This window comes from Tiliqua scincoides, chromosome 4, assembly GCF_035046505.1.
Source record: "Tiliqua scincoides isolate rTilSci1 chromosome 4, rTilSci1.hap2, whole genome shotgun sequence".
In the NCBI taxonomy this organism is placed as follows: Eukaryota; Metazoa; Chordata; class Lepidosauria; order Squamata; family Scincidae; genus Tiliqua; species Tiliqua scincoides.
The window spans coordinates 209,894,903-209,910,923 of NC_089824.1; the positions used below are offsets into that span (position 1 = coordinate 209,894,903).

Consider the following 16,021-nt stretch of genomic DNA (forward strand, 5'->3'; position numbering starts at 1 on the left):
CTCAAAAGCAAACTTGAAAGTCCAAGATGAGAGGAGGAAAGTAGGGGAAAACCATCAGAAGAGACAGACAGAGACAGAGGGAAATCTTTTAACATCTGTGTAATTTTAGAAGGCCTTAATTGGAGCCTATTAAAGATGACACTATGGAAAATAATGACTGAAAAATATTTCATTACTGCAGACGTGACAATGGGGAAAAAAAATATTTGGAGCATAACTGGATCAGGGCTGGCACTCGTTTGTGCTGGGCAAGGACAGGCACCCTGGGCCCTTGCACATGCGTGCACATGACCTAAGGCATGGTCCCCTGGTCTCCAGTTTCACTTTAGAAGTTGTGAACCATCTTATAGACCTTTTCAGAGCAAAATGTGGGGTGTCAATGTTGAAATCAATAAATAAAATGTGTAGCTTAAAGCTTTTTGTTGCCCCCCCCCCCATTAATTTATTTAAAATACTATATCCTTCATTTCTTATCATAGCAACTGAAGGCCACTTATAATTAATTAAAAGCATAATTAAAAACAAAACCTAAAAGCTACAAAAAGGCAGTTCAACAATCCTATTCCCCAACAAAACCACAGCAACAACACCCAATAGCCAACATGCCCCCCCCCCCCAAAAAAAAAACTGGAACTGGAAAGCCCAATCTTTACACAGTGTCTGAAAGAGGATTTAGTAGGGGCCAATCAGGTATCTGTTGGGGGGGGCATTCCACAAAGTTGATGCCATCATAGAAAAGGCCATTGTTACTAGTGAATGCCCTACATGCCTTAGAAGGCAAAGGCATACAGAATAAGGTCTAAGTTGTCGAACAAAGTGTAGGGGGAGATGCACGTGGATGAAAATGGTCCTTTATTATGGTATCCGAATCTCAAATTGTTTAGGACTATCATAATCAAATCTTATGAAATACACCCCCCAACCAATGCCATGCTGATCCTGTGGTGGTGGTGGGGGGCAGTTCTGGAGATCTCCTCTGGGTAAGGAAACATTTGTATCCTTGCCCAGGAGTAAGCCTCCACTACTTGCATGGGTTACTTGGACTTCTGCCAACAAGTCCAAGTGGACTCGGGAAGGTGGATCAAAGTGAGGAAGGGGGGATGGGATATTACCCACTTCCTGGCCTTGATCTCCCCTTTTTCCCATCCCAATCTCCTCACCCTCCCCACTCCATTCCTCCCTCTTTCTGCCCTGTTCTGCCCACCCCACCCCACCTGTTCCCTGCAATATCTTACTGGTGGCAAAGGATGTGGGGGGACTGCTGGTGTTCCACCATGGCTGCCTACCATTTGCAGCAGCAGACCAGCTGTGCAAAATGGCATGTCACCTTTTGCAACAGCTGTGAAGGACTACAGATTCCTTGAGCACTAGTTCTGGGAGTGTAAGGCTCTCCTAGATTGGGCTGACAAGGTATCAACCAGCACCTTCAAACAAATGGGTAACCAATGCAACGCTTTCAAAATCAGAGTGATGTGGTCATAGTGGTCATAGCTCCTGCTGCAGTTTGTGATTGATTTCAATAAATTCCTTATGTTCCATAAGATGCTCGGCAAAAGCACTAATGACATTCTTCCCTCATCAATCAGCTCTACCGACTTGAATCCAAGAAATATTCAGAATACCTTGCCCATTTCTGACAGAGCCCAGATCTACAAAATAACTTTTGTTCCTTGTTTAGGCACAAACACCAAAGAGTGGTCACCTTGGCAAGTCATGTTGGGACATCTGCTTGAACTGTGTGTAAAAGAAAGATTATAAACATTTCATGGTATAATAAAAAAATCCAGGAATAGACACACTTACCTGCAATGTTTTCAGATCAAATACTGTAGCATTACAGCAGAAAAGCAAACATCATAAGAGCCATGCATGTGACAAGCTAGGATCATTTATTTGTATTGTTTAGCTAGACAAGAATGCATGTTGTTTTTATTTAAAGAAAGATCCAGTCAAAGAGCCCAATCCTTGGCATGTCTACTCAGAAATAAGTCCCATTATCATTAGTGAAGCTTACTTCCAGGTAAATGTGGAAAGGATTGCAGTCTGACAACCCAATCCTGAGCTGCCCAGTGCCCAGAGGAGTGGCGGCACCAAAATGGCAACTGCTGTATGCTAAGCACACTGGGCAGCCACTTGCTTGGGGGAAAGGGATATCCATCCCCTTTCCCAGGGTAAGGGCGCAGGCTCCACAATGGGTCTGCACAGGCTATTTTGCTGATGCAGAATTGAAAGGCCAGGAGGCCCGATGAGGGGTTCTGGAACCGGCAGAGAAGAGCTCTGCTGGTCCCGCCCCCTTCCACTCCACCCTGCTCCCTACCCGTTCCCCATCCTCCCCCACTTTCTCCCCACCCTCCCCCTGCCCCCAAACACCTCCCCTCCACCCTGACTAACCACTCTACCACCCAGAATTAGTCCCTTGCTCCGGGCAGCATGTGGTGGGCTTCCACCAACCTGGCGCCAAGTGTTGTGTGCGTACCTTACAGCATGTTTGCAGCACTCAGCACCTGTGTAGGACTGGTAAGCAGAGCTCAAGACTGGGTTCTGAATTCTTTAGGAGAGTCAAGAACATGTTTTAACTTCTGCCAATGAAATCAATGGGATGTGAATATGCTTGGTTTAGCTGGAGCATGCCCTGTGATCTGGTGTGTCTGGTTGGCACATGGAAGAACCACCCACTGGGCACTCTTTGTTGACTACAATGGTCATGATGGGGCGCACTTCATGTGGTGGAGGGGTTTTCAAAAGTCAAGTGTGGAAAAACCAGTATCAGGTTTTAAACTTTCCATTTCTAGCTTCCAAAATAGGATATCCATTCTAAATAAGACCTCTGTTGTCATCTTTTATTCTCTTTGATCTTCAGTCTCCCAAAAGGACAGCACATTTAAAAGTGGTGGTTCAGGGCCTTTCATATTTACATGTAGCTATTTTTTGTTTTGTTAAAGCCGCAGAATCCACTGCAGATATAAGGGACGCTGACATCCAAAAAGTCTGCGCTACAGTTTACTCGTAGGCAGTGGATTGCTGCTACCTGCAGGTAGAAAAGGAAGCAGCAGGAACTGCTGCTTTGTACGCAAAAGGAACTGGCCTTGTACGCTTGAGCAGAGGAGGCTCCAGGCAATACTCTGGATGCAACATTTGGGGGATAGTGTATTCTTTTTCCTTAAAAAAAAAAAAAAAGAGCAGGAAATACTTACGCTAAACTTTCTATACCCAAATCTCACCCCAGCTAGGTCTGAAATCTTAAGGCATATTTTCTTTCATTAGGTCTACATAATGTTCCTGCTACCCCTACCAGCTGCCTAAGAAGTAGCTTTTAAGTGGTTTTCTTGTAATACGTAGGAGGGAGAAGCTACTGCCTGGATTCAACCAGCACTGTGCCTTTGCCAGTGGCTGTTTGCAGTTGCGTCTTGCACCGTGTTTCGATTGCAAGCCAGTGGCAAAGAGCCAATATTTCATTTATTTTGCTATGTAAATCAATTTTGGAACTTTTGCTGAAAAGCAGTGAATAACTATGTTTTTAATAATAGGGATACTTTTACATATTATATTGGAGGCAGCTCAGCGTTGCTACTGATTCGTGGGCTTGATGGAGCTGATGCCTTTCTCTTTGCTTATGCTTGTATTTGATACTGTTATGAGATCGATTGCCAAGTTAGGGCCTGATCCTGAACAGTGCCATAAGGCATGTTTGCAAGCCCTTACTGCGGACCCAGAGCCTGAGCCAGCTCCGCCACTGGGCCTGCATTTCGCTGCTGGACAGTTGTGACAGAGAGGTAAGGGTGTGGGGGAAGGCAGGAAGGAGGCTTTCCAGGGCAGGGAGAGGTAGGGAAAGGGTGGGGTGGGAGCAGGAGGAGGGTAGGACTGGTGGAGCTCAGCTCCACTAGATTTTGAGCCCCATGTTGGGCTGCATGGTCTGACATGGGATTCTCAAAAGCCGTCACAGAATCAAGTAGCCTCATTGTGGGGCTACTTCTCTTACTCAGGGGAAGGGGATGAAAGTCCCCTTCTCATGATGAGGTGGCAGTGGCTGCTGGGGTGCATTGAATGCCGTGGCAGCCATTTTGGTGCCACAGCAGCCCTGTGTTCTGGGCAGCTCAGGATTGGGCTGCCCATCACTCAAAAACTGTGGATAAGATCCCAAATTGTTCAGATGGTACTTTGGGAACAAAGACATGGATGGGATTTTGGAGTTCCACATGTTGTGCTGTAACTTGGGCACCTTAAAGCTGTACATAAAATTTGTCATATGTCAACTTTCTTACAGCTCCAAAAATATGCTTGGAAGGATGTCGGCAGTGCCTTGTGAAATAAGCCAGGGGAGCATTTGAGGCAGGGCTTCAGTTCCTATGGTTAGGAAAATCATTGTCAATTATGCAAAACAGTAAACATGCGGAATAATTTAGGCAAAATAAGATATATTATGCAAATCTGGTCAGTTTGAATAATAATGTCTACAGCCTGAAGAATTCCACTTTTCTTGACGCAGAATTTAGATTTGGACCCGCATTTTCTTGGACAGAGGGATTTAAATATTTTAGCAAAGAATAACGCATGGCCCTGCCTTTAGATGTAAGTTGTGTTGAGGATGCTGAGATGTAACAGTACTAACACTGCTTCCCTTCTCTTCCTGGTGTTCTTTTCTGTCAAAATACATCCATATGATGGTTTGTGGTGGAAAGATAAGCATCCAGCAAGCATCAAAATTGTCCAACTCAAACAAGCCTGTGATTTCATACCCTCCCCCAGTCTCCCATATCCCCACAATGTGGGTGGCAGTTCTTGAGGTGCTGTGACCTCTATGTGGCAAGAATCACTTGATAAGCATGAAAAGAAGGTACAGTCAATTCTCATTAAACATGAGGATTATGTTCCTGGAAAGCCCCAGAGTAACAGAAACCATGGTTACTAAACCATGGATCCTTTGGAAAAAATGGGGTTAGGTTCCCATGACCCTCTTCTCTATACACTTCTGCCACCCCAGCAGTTCCCAGACTTTTTATGGCCACGACCCACCTCATTCTCCATAGTGGGTTGTGATGCAATGCTCCTTCCAGCTCTGCAAGGCCCCCAGCGGCCTCTTCCAGTTTGCAGGTGCAATTTTTGGTTTGACAGGAAATCACTTCTGATCGCTTCTGGGGGCCGTTCTGGGGGTCGCAGAGGCCAATGTGGTGGGTCACTGACCCAGTGCAACCCGGAAGAAGCCTCTGTAGGCTCCCAATTAGGCACTGCCACATTAATAGGAGCATCATATCTTGGCCCAACAGATGGGTTCACAACCCACTGTGCATTGGACCCACAGTTTGAGAAATACTGCACTACCTGTTATAAACACATCATTTTGTGTGTAATTCTTGTAAAGGATACTTCCCATACTACAGTACATTCTGCACTTTCCAGAGCAGATTCACCCACACATTTATGAATATTGCATCTTCCTTTGGCAGAGGTTGTGTCTACACTGCGCAATAGGCCTCTTATAATTGTTTTGCCACTATGTATGGCTGTGAATGGGTGCAAAGAGACTGCGTGTGCAGTGAAATGGGTTACACTTTTATAGAAGTGAATGAGACAATCTGCGGGATTGGTTTCAGTGGATAGTGAGGATTTGCCATATCTCGTCTTGCAGTTTCTGAGCCATGTTTTGCCTCTCAGACTCCAGTTTAGCTCATAAGCACCAGAGATCAGAGAAAGTTTTCACTGCCCTAAGGTATCCTCATTTGCAGTTGCATGAAGAACTACTTTTGTATTGCAGATTGTATTTTGTTGGTGCTGTAATAATCACAAGGCCTTTAGCATGGCATGTGAATGGGACATCTCCAGTCACTAACACCAGTGTAACACCAGAAAGTGCATCCTTGACTGATGCCTCAGTTGCTCTTTTGAGCATACTCAGATATCTTCAAATGCTCATTCAGAGAGAAATACTGAAGCTGCTGCTCTCACACATTATTAGCAATCTTCTGGCATTACACCAGTTCAGTGACATAAGGATTTCAAGCACCATATTTTTGGGAGAGACACGTGTGCCTGCGTTGCCCTCCTTCTCAATGTTACATGCCAACTGTGAAACAGCTAAGTGGTTACAGCTTCTGATCTGGCAAGTAAGGAGAGCCCTGCTGGATCAGGCCAAAGGCCCATCTAGTCCAGCTTCCTGTATCTCACAGTGGCCCACCAAATGCCTCAGGGAGCACACAAGACAGCAAGAGACCTGCATCCTGGTGCTCTCCCTTGCATCTGGCATTCTGAAGTATCCCACTTCTAAAATCAGGAAGTTGCACATACACATCATGGCTTGTAACCTGTGATGGATTTTACCTCCAGAAACTCTCCTGCATCTGGCAATCAGAGGCAGCTTGCCTCTAAAATCAAGAGCTTCCACATATCTACTATGACTTGTAACCCGTAATGAACTTTACCTCCAGAAATTTGTCCAATCCCCTTCTAAAGGCATCTAGGCCAGATGCCATCACCACATCCTGTGGCAAGGAGTTCCACAGACTAACTACACAATGAGTAAAGAAATATTTTCTTTTGTCTGTCCTAACTCTCCCTACACTTAATTTTAGCATAATTTTGAAGCAGAATTCTGTATATCTCAATCATGTCCCCCTTCAGGTTCAATCATGTCTCAATCATGTCCCCCCTCCAGGGCCACAAGTGTGGTCACCAGGGAATGCAGTATGCATGTCTCAGCTTGCACTCCACTGCTGTCAACTTGAAGCACATGATCCAGAAGTTGTACGTTGGCATACTCAGCAGCATCAGAACTGTGATACCCCTACGTCCGTTCTGGACTTGCCAGATTCCCCACCATCAATTCCTGCAGTGTGAAAGAACTTTCTGTGTGAATCGATTGCACCATGTTTTGCAGGAGTCTGAACATGAAGCTGACTGGTGTGCCATTGCAACAACCTGGGTCAATTGCTTGCCTATTGCAATGGTGCAGCACCATTGTATCCTAATTGGCTGATGCAGACACTCATAGGCTGACGAGTGGGGTCATGTGACTTGGCCCACGTTCTGGAACACCTTCTAAATTTAAATTTATCCATAGACAAAAAAGAAATCCCAAATTATCGATCTGTTGTGGAATGTGCCCGGAGAACATAACAGAGAGCAATCTACAACCCTGGCTGGAGGGCTAGACTGGCAAGTTATTGTTCCCTTAAGCAACCTTGGTCCTTTTGTGTGTATGTGGAAGTGTGGAAAGAAGAATGAGGAGACTTATCTCTTTGGATAAACTCCTTAACACAAGCTCCTTAACACAAGATCTGCCAGGTCTGCTTGAATCACATTAGCATGCGAGATAAAGGGAATCCGTCAAAAAAGAGCACAGCTAAAGCTTCACTACTGGCAGGTCTGGGCAGAAGGAAAACACCTACAAGGGCATGGCCCAGGCAGGCCTGGTTATCATTTCATCTTGGAGCCTGCCCCACTAACTGCCTCAACTCATAAAGCTGGGTGCCAGAAATTTATGCTGCCAAAGCTAAACCAACAGAGGAGAGAGAGAGAGAGGAAGGTGTGGCCTAGAGGTTAGAGGAGAAGAGCAGCAGGCTGACAAAATATAATTCTGACACTGACTCCATTTCTGGCCTTAGGCAAGTCAACCTAACTTCTTCTGTCACTCACACGCATACGTTCACTCACTTGCTCTCTGTCTTGGTGCGCTGAAGTCATGCGGTGTGTCATGGTCCCACAAAAACAGAGGCACTGGACTGATGAACTCCGTCACTGATCAGCAATCTCATTCAGCAACTGGCAGCCCAATCCTGTGGTCAGCAGCTCGGAGCCGTAAGGCACATTTGCGGGGCTCACCGTCGGGGCTAGCCCAGCACACATTCGAACCAGGGGTCATCCTATATAACCTATTGGCAGAAGACTTAGGAGAGGCAAATGGAGGTGCTTTTCATTTCAGCACAAAACTAGTGTTTGGAATTCATTGCCACAAACGGTAGTGATGGTCGCCAGCATGGGTGGCTTTAAAATTTGATAAGACAAATTCATGAAGGACATGTCTATCAATGGCAACTGGTCAGCAGTATTGCCACATCTGTTAATGCCCTCCCCAAGGAAACTTACCTCCTGGCACCGAACTAGTGTTTTTTAGATGGTGCGCAAAGGCCTTTTTATTTACATGAGACTTAAAACTTTTAACTAAAGGTACTGTCATTCTGGGGTTTTTTTAACCTCCTAATGTTATTAATAAAAACTATTATTAATTAACAATTATTATTGTTAGCATTAGTATTAATTAAAATAACATTACAATTATTATTGTAATTACTGTTATTACTGTTTTATTAATAATTAATGTTATTATTAATTATTAATATCTTATCTGTTCGGCCACTTTAATGTCATTTATATTTTTGTATATTGATATTATTTTAGTTTTTTCCCCAGTACTTTGTAGCTGCCCTGGAAGTGAAGAGTGTGGGAGAAAGCCTCTTGGAGGGGGCTGCTTTGCGTTTCTTGGTCCCATGGGTGACGGGCTTTGTGATTTTGAGAGAAGAGGTGCAGCAGTAGCTCCCAAGTGTGCAGATGGCTCCCAGGGCAATTCGTATTCAGCACACAAATAGTAATTGCTCAGTTTTGCTGCCCCAAATGGTTCAAGTTTGCTGCACCTGCAAACATTATTGCCTCTAAGGCAGTGTTTCTCAAACTGTGGGTCGGGACCCACTAGGTGGGACACAAGCCAATTTCAGGTGGGTCCCCATCATTTCAATATTTTATTTTAATATATTAGACAAGATGCTCCCACGGTATGTGACTGCATTTGGGGCAATGTTACAGACCTGTAATTTAACAAGTTACTACGTATGTTCTTTTAACAATGATAGTCAATAGGACTTACTCCTGGGTAAGTGAGGGTAGGATTGGAGCCTAAGATTGTTAAAAATTGGCCTGCTTGATGACCTTACTTCCGGTCATGACGTCACTTCTGGTGGGTCCTGACAGATTCTCATTCTAAAAAGTGGGTCCCGGTGCTAAATGTGTGAGAACTTCTGCTCTAAGGAGAAGCACTGTCCAGTGTCGTAACAGGCTACCTATGTACCTACTCCCCACAGCCTCCATGCTCCTCTCCCACTGGGTGTAGAAGTTGTCTATAAGTAACATGTAAGTTGACTCTCAGAGAAGGTTCTTATTAGTCTCTGGTGGGTCACCATAATGCTTTTGTTCAAAGGAATAGAGCCGTTTCCTTTGGAGTATTAATATGGGATGTGGGAAAAATATACACCTGTACATTGCACTGAGTAAAGGACGTTGATAGCACGAAAAAGGAAAAAGTTCTGTTGCCTTATCATGAAGTAAATGAACTTGGGGGGGGGGGATTTCTCAAGTAGTAATTAAAGGGTAATGCAGCCAAATGGCTCAACCACTTATTTTCCTATTAAGCCCAAGCAAACAGGAATTGTTTTAGCCCTCCATGTATCCTTCCCAGCATCCAGTTCGGCGTTCATGGAGCAACAAACGCACTGTTCTCCTTCCTGCTCGATTTCCTCTTGCCCTTGCAGTCCAGGATGGCCCCTGCCTGTGGTGAATACGAGATGTCCTAACACTGAGCTGCTCCAAGACAGTAGCATAGCAACAGGGGGGGCAGCGCAGTAAGTATTACAGTCGCCACAGTGTAAGTGACCTCACACTCGCTGTCGGAGCCATTCCATTCTGGGCAGTAACGGCAGCACGCCATCATGTGTTGCCGTCACTGCCCAGAACGTGAGTGAGAGGGGTCACTTACACAGCGCATTGTGGCACCTGCAACACTTACTGTGCCACCCCTCCTATCGCTGCGCCGCTGCGCCAAAGGAATGGATTTGTCACAAACATCGCAGTGCAGTTGTCCCTGGCTATCCCCATGACTGTGGTCTTAGACTCGCAAGGTAATATTCAACAGTAAGAAGAAGGAACATGCTTGCGCTGAGAGGTGTTCCTTGATTCATGTGTCTTTTCACAAGAGTAAAAAAAAGCCGTACCTTTGGGTTGGTGGTGGACAAAACTGCTTAGAAAAAGTTGCTAACCCTCGAAGGAATTTCAACCATCTTAATGCCACCTGAGCCACAAAGACTCTCAGGTTGGTGAGCAGAGAAACTTAATCTCATTATTACAAGGCAAATTGGTAATGAGCAGTTTGTGCTGAAGCTGTCGGTCAGGGCGATGAAGGTGGGATTTGCTGGGCACTGCAGGGATACACCTGTCCTTTTCCACTCCAGCATATTTCTCTTTCATGTGTGATAATCTGAACATACGGGATTCCCAAAGAGTTTATCATGTATCATAATTAGCCTTCCAACCCTCAGCTTTGTGAATAGATGTCTCAGACATTCTGAATAGCTTTTCTTGCCCAGGCAGCAAAATACAGTTTCTTCTTTGGAAAGGAATATTTTGAAAAGGACTTATGTCTGCCTTGCTCCCTCCCCTCCACATTCTTCAGGTGTTTCAAAACCCCCAAAATTCCATACAACCCACTACAAGTCTCAGGGCCTTTTTCCACAAACATTTTCTAACCTGTGATGCACATGTAAAATTCAGTGCACATGTAGCTTCGAGCTTTAGTACACAGCCTGAATCTAGCCTTCTGAAGGGTCTTACCATATTTTACTCAAGATCTGGTAAAACATTGGCCAATAGTTTCATTGAGAAGAAGCAGAAACAATGTCTTCAGGTCATAGGGAATGGAGAGATTCCGTTTTATTAAGCTACGTCTCCTTTTGAGAGTTTATATGTAACGCATACAAAGTGTACAGATCCAGTAGTGTAGCTAGAGGGGGTCCAAAGCCCTAAGTTTTTCAGGGAGCCTCACCATGGCATGCAAGTGGCACCTCCCCCTCCCCTCCCCTTCAGAACCATTCTAGGTGGTCATTCTCCTCTGTTTTTCTCCCACCACCCAGAATGGCTCCTAAGGGGAGGGGGAGGGTCTGCTTGCATGCCACAGTGAAGCTCTCTGCAAAACTTAGTGCTTTGCACCCCCTCTAGCTGCACCACTGTACAGATCTAGTATGCTGTAAGATGCTGTAGCGCATCTTGGACCTATAGCCCAATCCTATCCAAACTGCCCATGCCGAAATGGCTGCCACTGTATCCAGCGCGGGGAACAAGGCTGCTGGAGGTCTCCCTGAGGTAAGGAGACTTTCGTCCTCTTGCCCCAGAAAATGCCCCAGCATCCACTATGAGGTTACTAAGTCCTACACCAGCAAAATCACAGGCACAGGTATGTGGAGCTCTGTGTCAGCAGATCAGGCCCAGGATGTGGGATAAGATCTGGCAGTAGCCTCTGCAGCTGTCCCTGCCCCCTCCGGGCCCAATCCACCCACCCCTGCCCCTGTGCTACCCTCTCCATTTGCCCCCCCTGCCCTCCCCATCCCATTTCTTCCCCACCTCATTCCACCCACTGCTTGCCTCCCAGCTGTTTTACTGGTGCCAGGACTTTTACTAGGTCATAAGAAGAACCCTGCTGGATCAGGCCAAAGGCCCATCTAGTCCAGCTTCCTGTATCTCACAGTGGCCCACCAAATGATTCAGGGAGCACACAAGACAGCAAGATACAACCTGCGTCCTCGTGCCCTCCCCTGCATTGGGCAATCAGAGGCAGACTACCTCTATCTTGCACATACCTACCATGACTTGTAATCCGTGATGAACTTTTCCTGCAGAAACTTGTCCAATCCCCTCTTAAAGGCATCTAGGCAAGATGCCATCACTCCTTCATGTGGCAAGGAGTTCCACTGGCACATTGTCACTTTCTTCTTGCAGCAGTGGCCTGGCTGTGCTCTATAGTATGTTGCCTTTCGCAACAGCCATAAAGCACGCTGTGCCATCCGAATGTGAGTCCCAGTGGCACATTTGGCCCATAGAATTGGGCCCTTAGCACCTGATGTTGGAGAACTACCTGCAGATGCTGCAGAATACAGAATATCTTCAGGTAGTTGGTTCAAGAGCACAATATTGCCCCAGCAGCATTGCAGAGATGTGAAAGAATCTCATGACTCCTTCATTTTCGTAATCATTCGGAGGCTTTTTTCACATTGGTATTCGTTAGGGGAAGGGGGTCATTTCATTTACTCACATGCATCTTAGGCTTCCCCTTTCTTATTTTATTGTTGTGGATGCAGTGGGCAGCAGAATTCTTCTGTACTGCTGTCTCCTGATTGCTGTGCCTTCTGGAGACTGGTTTTTGCCATTATGATTTTTATTTGTTGTTCTCGAAATTGCAGAGGGGCACGGGGAGACGTTGCATTGCAACATCAGCCTCTAAATTGTGCATGCTCTAAGTTGATTAGGGCTTTATTGGGGAAACTCTGCATTCTGAGTTACACCCATAATAACACAACTGTGAGGCAGCAGATGCTCTAGATGCTGGAGCACCTCTGTGCTGCTTTCCCAGGAGCGACTCGCCCCATCAGAACCACTCCTGTCTTTGCGAACTGTAAAATGCATTTATGACTGTGATCCTTTGCACTCCTACATGGAAGCAAATGCCACTGAAGTACTGAAATTAAGAGGGATCAAGTGATGTGTTGACAGGAGACTTCATCAGGAGCCCTGCGAGACATACTACGTCTGTCAGGGAGGGAGGGGTGTAATTTACCTCCAGCTCTGGTCCTGGTAACGAGAGCGGCAACGGAAGTTTTTGATGCACCCAACGCCGAGTGAAACTCATTTTGTTCCTGACTTCCTCCAGAACCTGAAACTCAGGGCAGGTTTCTTGGAAATGTTATCTTTGGAAAAATGAATTCCAGCCAGTTTGGCAGTTCACATGAAACCACACCAAGAAATATATAGCAAAGTGTGCTGAAACTTGGCACTTTTAGGCAGGTTTCTTTCTGAATAGGAGAGTGCCAGCAGGCACAACACAGAAAGGAAATTAAGGAATGAATGCTATGTAGCCAAGAGCTCCTTCACCAGAACCACTGAGACTGGCTCTCCATGTTCTCAGAAGTGTGTAAGAAAGAAGCACACTTGCGAGTCATTTATATGTGCTTCTGGGTCTCCTGTACATGAAGCATTCACATGACTGCATTTACCCTGCACATGCCCAATCTCATCTGCTCTTGGAAGCTAAGCAGGGTCAGGCCTGGTTAGTACTTGGATGGGAGACCGCCTGGGAATACTGGGTGCTGTAGGCTTATACCATAGTCTTTTGAGACTGAAGGTTGCCAACCATTTTTGCCCTGCAGGACAATGTTTCTTAGAGTGCAATCCAAAAGGAGAGCTTGGCTGGTGCAAGTTCCTTGCACTGGCCTGGAAGGGTTGCAAACGCACCATTAAGCATGCTTGCGCCTCTTTGTGCATTGGCTGGGCCAGCACAGGGACATGTGCCAGCCCACGGAGGCTGCATCCAGCTTCTGTGCCAATGGGGACAGGTAGTTCCATGGCAACCAAGGTTGGGGGGACATGAGGAGGGCGGGGAGGAGGCAGGAAGGAGGCATTTTGGGGTGCGGGGAGGGTGGGCAGTGGGTGGGCCCATGGGTGAGTGGGGAGCAGGAGGTGAGACCAGAATCCAGCACTTGTGCCAGATCCTATCCCTGGCAGTCCTGGGCTGCTTGGATCTGTGCCACCTCTTTAGGTGTGACTCGGGCTGAGCCACAGCCAGCCCCAAACTTCTGACCTGCCAGTTCCAGAGCAAATTAGGATTGCGCTGCCCAACTTTTTGAACTCATTTCCCCTTCTCAACATACTAGACTATCTCTCATTCCTAGAACTCTGTAGACACGTTGCTCTTTTGGTTGATACTACAAAAGGGTTGATCTTAGATAAGAAATTTGTGGCTGCAGATCCTTGCTGGAGATGCTGTTGCATATGCAACAAGGACTCTGTATGCCAAGTATGGGAGACAATCCCCTGTTCCAAATATGAGGATATACTGGAATTTTTCCTCTGATGGCTAATTTGACAATTTATGCAAGAGTGAATGAAAAAAAGACAAATATCAGATCAGTTTATTAGAAAATGGAAATCCTTCACTGATTTTTGTCCAAACCATCAACTACTTGCAAATAGCCACTCTGTTCAGTTGGAGTATTTCAGTTTCATTTGCTTATATCAGGGGTGGGCAAACTTTCAACTTTAGGGATCCTAAATCTTTAACAATTGTGTAGGAGAGAGAATTTCAGCAGGTACAGCTTTTCATCTTGTTGACTTTAGTATGTTATATTCTATAAAACAGTGTTTCTCAAACTGTAGGTCGGGACCCACTAGGTGGGTCGCGAGCCAATTTCAGGTGGGTCCCCATTCATTTCAATGTGTATTTTATTTTTAATATATTAGACTTGATGCTGCCATGGTATGTGACTGCATTTGGGGAAACAGTACAGATCCATACTTTTAACAGGCTATGACGTATATGTTTTTAAGGGCACAATCCTAACTGGCACTTAGGCCGGCATATGTGCCCTGGGAGGGTCGCAAACATGCCATAAAGCACGTTTGCACCTCTGTGGGAGGAATCTGCGTCGGTGCATCTAGATGCACCGATGCACGGAGGCCAGCAGAAGCCTCCGCGGTGGCTTCCTCGCCGCCGCTTGTGCCAGCGCACCCGTGCCGACACATGGTGAAGGTAGGCATGGGAGGGGTGTGGAAGAGGTGGGAGGGAGGCGTTTCTGGGTGAGGGGAGGGCGGTCGATGGGCAGCCCCGGGGATAGGCGGAAGCAGGGGAGCTGGGGGCGGGACTGGGACCTTGCAGTTATGCCGGATTCCAACCCCTGTCCCCATGGAGAACGGAGTGGCTTGATTCCGCTCTACTCTCCTCAGACTTGCGCCACCTGCAGAGGTGCCGCAGGTCCGAGGAGACCCATTGGGGCGAGCACCCCTTGCCCAGGGTAAGGGGAAGAGCTTCCCCTTACCTCTGGCTGAGACACTGCAGCCAACGAACCTGCATTGGATGTAGCACAAGCCTCCTGGTTTGCCTGCTCCAGCACAGGTTTAGATTGCGCCCTAAGAATGCTAGTCAATGGGGCTTATTCCTGGGTACGTGTGGGTAGGATTGCAACCTTTGGGATGTCCGGGAAATTTTTTTTAAACAGATCAGCAACTGTTTGGGAAGGTTAGGAGGGTTTATTTTTTATTTAAAATAAATGTTTAAACATGTAATTATCGTAAACTTTTAATTTACCTACCTACTTCATTGATTTGATTTTGTTGTATTGGAGTGTTAAAAAATTTTCTGTTTGATGATGTCACTATTGGTCATCACATCACTTCCAGTTTAATGACATCACTTCCGGTGGGTCCTGACAGATGGTCAGGTTTGAGAGCCACCACTGTGAAATATTTTTGCCATGCAGTCTGCTTCTTTTAAAAGCTGCATTAGATTTTAAAAAAAAAAATAAATCAAAGGAAATATACTTCCTGAACTTTGTTTCCTTTCTTCCTCATAAGGGTGCAGATTTATTCATGTGCAATCGTATGTGTGTACGCTGGTGCTGTTTTTACCTGTGGATTTGCACATTAATTCATCATTGGCATTAAAAGAGTTGTAGAACCTCTACAACTGCTGTCTTTCTTAAACTACACACAAGGAATCAGCATTAAAACAAAGCAGAACTTTTCCCAATCAGGTTGGGGTGTGGAGGAGGAGAGGGGGGGAAATGTCACCCCAACGAATTTCATGTTGCTGAATAAGGACCCTCTTACAGGGAGCATTCAGCCCACCTAACTCTGTACTGTTGTGGAGGAAATCTCCATCCACATCAAGATCATCTCTTCTCTTGTACTTCATTCCCTCCTTCCAGTTGTCTTGTGAATCCCTTTTGTGTCTTGCTCCATAGTTTGTATGAAGATGTGTATGCTTCCAATATACATCCAGTTCACATGTCTTTACACATGTGAGACAGATGTGTCTGCTGAGATATGGCCTAATCCTGTAGAGGACCAAAAGCAGTGGCTCTAACAATCTTCTACCATTAAGTCCTCTTATGGCTTTATACATGATGTGCCGCCATTGTGCTCATCAGAGCTGCTGGCACAAATGGTTGGAGGTTCCATAGACCAGACTGGGTCCAGAGATGGACCCAGTCTGCATTGG

The 16,021-nt window shown here is 46.0% G+C and overlaps 1 pseudogene; it reads left to right on the top strand.

The window, feature by feature from the left end:
* The first annotated feature begins 13,010 nt into the window (after positions 1-13,010).
* On the top strand, positions 13,011-13,124 carry LOC136650240 (5S ribosomal RNA; annotated as a pseudogene).
* Positions 13,125-16,021: the final 2,897 nt, after the last annotated feature.